This window comes from Anabrus simplex, chromosome 2 (genome assembly GCF_040414725.1).
Source record: "Anabrus simplex isolate iqAnaSimp1 chromosome 2, ASM4041472v1, whole genome shotgun sequence".
NCBI lineage: Eukaryota > Metazoa > Arthropoda > Insecta > Orthoptera > Tettigoniidae > Anabrus > Anabrus simplex.
Window position 1 is genome coordinate 341,692,364 of NC_090266.1, and position 6,380 is coordinate 341,698,743.

The following is a 6,380-nucleotide window of genomic DNA, read 5'->3' on the forward strand; positions in this document are numbered from 1 at the left end:
TTTATTTCATCAGTGAGTTGAAACATTAGTTCGATCGCCAGGAGGGTGAGATTTTACACTCCCGTGCTAGCGTGAACAAGCCGCCTGCGAACCGGTTTTCCCAACCTACCAAGAGAACGAGGAAGCAGGGTGAAATTCCTGTTAGGTGTCCTTCAGACACATGTGTGTGGGTGCCACGTGATCGGGCGGGCAGCGTGATTATAATCGATCAATAATTGCAAGGTCGTGTGACGTGAAACTAGGGCAGCCAATAAAAATGACAACCTTCACAGGAATGCAACAGATCCACCAATCAGATATAATCAAGAGGCACACCTCCGTCTTAAGACAGTGAATTTATGGTAATTCCAAAGGAAATTTTATAGAGGGTTTTTACTTCTAAACACTTGATTTGAGCGTTACTCTGAATGCAGCTACGGTCGAGACTGGACGTCGTTTGCTTAACTGGGAGACTTTGCATTAGAGAAGGCACTGAGGACTGAATAAACTGCAATTCAGGCATTTGAAAAACTTCTCTACGATTTATTTATGACTGTCATAAGATAAGTGTCCATCTCCACATTATTAAACATCGCGTGTGTATCCTGGACTATTGCTAAGACTTTTGTTAGTTTCAGCTTTTCTACGAGAACTCAGAAGAAGGAAGGTCGTTGGTTCGAGCTCGCTTCAAGATGGCTATCCCTTTCCGAGATGAATCCTACTCTTTCCTGTGCACCTTCATCTCCTCCATGAGTCACTAATTATGTAAGGCGTCGGACATGGGCAAGACTTTGTTCGATGGAAGGTGATGTGACCACGTACTAGGTCATCAGCCAGAATCCAGTTAACACCAGCCACATGAGTATTCTTTAAGAATTCATCTTTCTATCTTTCTGTAAAATGTCTGTAAAACGTAGCCTTATCTTATTCATTTAGATTTTCTATTAGTTTAGCAGTAGTTTGACTTTTCATTCTTCTTTCATCGGTGGGAGGTAGTTTGTGCTCTGGAATGAATGTGTATTCGGTTCTATTAGTTAGAGATAAGAGTGAATGTCATCGAGAGAGACCTCAACTGTCCTAAAAATTTAAGACGGCAGGAGAAATAAAAGTAAATGACCTCCGCGTTAATCTTTAATGATTTTGAAATAGTTTGAAAATTAATTGAGACAGATTAGGACAGTGTTCTAGTGTTTTTCTAAGTGTCAAATTTCATTCTACGATTATACGACATTTCTGTGGACTTTAGTTCGTTTAGAGTCATCTGAATAATTTCGTACGATAGCTTTGCAAGTGTGATTAGGCACGGTCAATAAATATACTAATAATAATGAGTAAAAATAATTAAACCTAATTACGGGCTAAAATTTGAATAAGGTCATGGGTTTAATGTTGGTTTGTTCTTGGAAAGAATTATCGTGTGCTCACTTTATGTAAAGTAGGCCGGAACATGGCATCCTCCGGACGGAGTAATGATGAATTATACGTATATTTTACTGTGCTATTAATTTGATTATGACTTGCAGATGGACATAATATTTTGTGTGATAATTTATGCATCCATTAGAGACATTTTTGGAAGAAATATGTCACTGGACATGATTTCTTCGAGCTTGAATGCCACGATATAGTAGGAGAATAAGAATAAATGCCGCAACTCATGTACCGTAAGCGCGTATTCTAATATTTTGACCTGTGCTGTAGGTATTTTACTTGCTTATTTTGAATGATTTCTGTTTAAAGGATTCCCTTGAACATCGTTGTATAATTAATGTCTGCATAAAAGTGATAACCTCAACTCTATCACGTCCTAGATCGATACCTGGAATATACATGATATTGTCATCTAGAGAATGATTTCCCTAATTTGGAATAAATCCAAAATTTAATAATAATGGGTTAGTGTTCGTGTAAATAATATTGTAATATTGTCGTGTACCTATGTGTGAATGTGTGATGTGTGATTTGATTATATTCTGTGTTTTGTGAATTTTCTTGAATGGTTTTATGATGATGTTCTCCACTGCGCGCGTCAAATTTTGACCGATTTACGTTATTTTCGCGTGTCCGTGATTTGATGAATTATGAATCTATAGAAGATTTTATTATAATTTAAGGTAGATTAGGATCTAATTCACTAAAATAAATTGAATAAGAGAAGGCAACGTCCGTGGATTGATGTCACGAGGCTGAATTTTTAGTTATTGTACAGTCACTTATTGCATAACAACGAGTAACGTTTAGGTTGATATGAGATCAAATAAGAATTAATTATGAGAAGTTCAGTCACTTAATAATTATAAAAATGAATTGATTGATGAAGGGAAAGTCTAAGGAAGACTTATTAACCACAATTTCTTGAATTAAACATTTTTCAATAATTTTAATAAGGGAAAGAAAATGATCATTTTCTTGTAGAATTAAGTGAGATCCAGAAGGAATATTTTAATTTAAGCAATTTAATTATCATTATTGGAGAGAGTGATACCTGATAGTATTTTGATTTTCAATCCAGTTTATAGTAAATTAATGATCCCTATTATTATTATTACAGACAAGAACATTCGTTGAGCTTTAATTTGATCAAGATTCCTTATAGACGATAGCACGAGGAGAAGAGATTTTCAAGAATTAGTCCCAGATTTTGTAAATGTAATTGTTTATTGGAAGAGTGATAGTTTTTAATAAATGTATAAACCTATTTTAGCTTCTTTTCATTTGTCGCTAGTCCTTCATCTATTAATGCCTTTAAAATTTTCTGCACAGCCGATAAGCGAATGGTCTACCTCTGAGACTCTCGCTCACCGGCGAGCTGAGCCCGGCATGATGGGGGCAGTATGTCGATTTCAATGAATGCTGTTAAATACTCTATTGGTACAAAGGAAGTAACATAAGTTGTATCACATTTATCTTAATCTCCTCCACTCGCACAAAAATGTGCACTAATTGAAAAGTATGTGTAAAAAATATATTTTGTACAATCAAGTGTTCCGAACACGGTTTTTATAATATTCGATTATCTTACATTACTAGCTGATATACCCGTGCTTCGCTACGGAATTCTACATTGTATACAGAATTCTAGGTTAGGTAGTGTACACGTTGTAAGCAAGATTGTATGAAATTGCATAGCTCTTAACGTTACCCTAGAAACGCGACGGGGATGTCACCAAACATCTTTTCACATATGAAGACTGAGTTAGGGAATTTTCACTGTAATGGTAGACCCGCTTGCATACCATCAGTCACAATCAGGTTGGGGAGCATTCATTATAATGGTAGACACTCACTCTCCACCTGCCTTTTTACATCCTCAGAAAGACTGCCTTAGTGGTTTTTCTAACTGAAGTTAACATGCATTACAATGACGTCAGTAGGAATAGCGCGAAAAAAGCAATGCCTTCATATGAAATACTCGATCAAATGAAAGACCTCACATTCTCTCCACTCTTAATGAACAGGACTAAGCTGCCTATCTAACAGTCCAAAGTTCCAGAGCTGGAATGAACAAGCCGCAGACTGCCGTGAGCCGTGAACACTCTTCGGCCCTTTTCGGCGGGGAGGCAGTCGAATATTGGCGACTCCCAGGGCAAAAACTATGCCTTTTTACTAATCTGTTCCTAGGAGTACCCGATGGGTCGGAAAGTATCAATTCACTACAGTGGCGGCTGAAAGAACGATCTGACTTGGAGGCAAATTTTTCCTCCAAGCCAGAGGAGAAACCTCTTCTTCACTGCTAATTTGGAATAAAATGAATGTAGAATTTAATAAAAATGAAGAAGAAGACGCTTTTATTAAGAAACGGCTATTTTCAGGGTTGAATTTTGAGTTATTTAGTGAAGTGTGGTGCTATAATTTGGAATTGCCCTAATTGTTATCCTAGACCAGGCCATACTACTACTACTACTCTACTAAGTGAGCTTCTGCCTTAAGTATGCCCAGTGCTCATTCAAAACAGCACATCAGGTTAGGGATCGAATAGCTGGAATACTATGATGAACCAGTGTGTCACGTGTCAGCTGTATCAGAAAATGTATGAACCAGAGGAATGGCATGCTAAAGAAGAAAGTTTTCAAACTCCTCGGCTATTTCCCGCCAATACTTAGTCAGGCTATTATACTCGGTACGCAATTCATCGGAATTGAGAGGCAGCTTAAGAGACAAAGAACATCACAACAAACAATGGTCAATATAATGTTATTGTTGATCAATGTTATGCGCTTTCGACATTGTAGGCCTTGACATTTAGTTTTCTTCCGACTCTGAAATGCCACTCTGTACGTTAAAACTGAATAAAATATAAATGACCGGAAATTGTATTCTCTATAACTGTTGTTACATAGTAGACTTTTCGATAGGACCAATAACTTAGGTAATTAACATTTTAGGCGCCTTCCCCTAAACTACAATTTCATCCAGGGTGTATAAAATTGTTTATAGCTTAGACTGTAGTTTATTATTTTCCGATTCTATATACCGATTTTCATTAAATTCTGTTAAACCATTTTCTCGTGGCTCGGCGCTGATATGGACTTAGCAACAAAAATACAAATTCATGAATATCTGTGTTATCATAGCCGGTACGGTAAAAATGTAAAAGATATAAATGGTCGGAAATTTAATTCTATATACGTTTGTTTATGTAGTCTTTATCGATACAACCACTAATAATATAAATATTAGAGAATTCAATTTTAGGTCTTCCCCTAAACTACCATTTCAATCAGCGTGAATGAAATTATTTATGGCCTAGATTGTAGCGACTTATTCCCCGACTTTGCATACCGATTTTCATTAAATTCTCTTAAGCCGTTTTCTAGTGATGCGTGTACAGACAGACAGACAGACAGGCAGACAGACAGACAGACAGACAGACAGACAGACAGACAGACAGACAGACAGACAGACAGACAGACAGACAGACAGACAGACAGACAGACATTACGCAAAAGTAAAAAGTGCATTTCCTTGTTACCGTGGCCATGACCGATACAGAAATACCATTCTTTTCATATTCTGAGCAATGTACAGACAAAACTCTTATTTTATATATATATAGATTATACCATTTTTTATAAAGTAAAGAAATATGTGAGTACACGTCTTTATCACGGTGAGTTTTATAAGTACATGGCTAGAAAAGGGCTGTTCAAAGACCCGTCCCTTACCACCATTACACAGCTGAAAATAAAATGTTCGCCCCAAGATGTCGCCGCGATCGCAGCCGTCCTGTCCACACCGCTTCGTTCTGTGTACGGTGTACGGTTCGAATGTCAAACCGTGCGCTTTATATACGGTTCTGCTAAATTTATTTACGAATATTTTTCATTATTGCAAATATTCAAATTTGATTTGCAAAATTATTTTTTTCTTTTTGAACATACCTCATTTCCTGGACATGTATGACGTGCCCTCCATTTCTCCAGGGGACTCCCATGCTTCGAATGTTCTGATTCATCTTTGAGATGGTTTCAGATTTACAAACGATGCGTCTGAATAGTCCGACACGTGGGATTTTTCTGTCTCACTCTGCGGCCGGGATTATTTGTTGACAAGTCACACTCATGGATCAGCCCACACCAAACTCAGTCGCAGTTTCTTAACCAGTGTAAAGTGTGGTGTAACATTAAACATGTAATAGTGCAGCGTCTAGTTGTAAATCCCATGAATAATGTGATTTTGTCAGTTTTATGAATAATATTGTGATGTATTTACAAATTATTTAGCGTGGCAATACAGTGTTTCTATTTATTGTGGGTTAGCTTACTATGAATTAATTATGTATTAATTCCCTTGGAGTATATTTAGAATGTTAAATAAGTAAATATGGGGTTAACGTCTAATTCCAAAAGAAGCATGTTCTTCGACACACACGCATATGCAATTTTGTGTCAAATTAGTCAGAAAGAACAAAAGTACAGGTAGTCCTGGGAAGGTATAGATAGTATATGAACTGGTTGCGTTCTGATCCAACAAGTGGAGAAAGGGCAAGGTGTAAAGTTTGTAACGTGACACTTGTATCGGAATTAAGTAATATTAAAATACACAACAAAAGTGAAAAGCACATTAAATACATTGAAGCTCTATCAGTTACCAGTCAAAGCAATTTGAGGTATATTTTTATCAAAGACATTTAACATAACGAGTGTTCGGAAATTAGCACACAGCTCATAAACTCGCGGTTTTTTCGCGGAACACAATATACCGTTTAGAGTTATGTAATGCACACAGGCCCGTACTAAAACAGGTTTTTCGGGATTCGAAATTCGAGGAAACCGTACAAATGAAACCGACTAAATGTACGGCCATTGTAAGAAATGTTATAAGGGAAATACCATAAACAGGATCTTGCGAAGACACTTCAATCAGTAAAATTCAGTGTATTAACGGACGAATCACCCGAT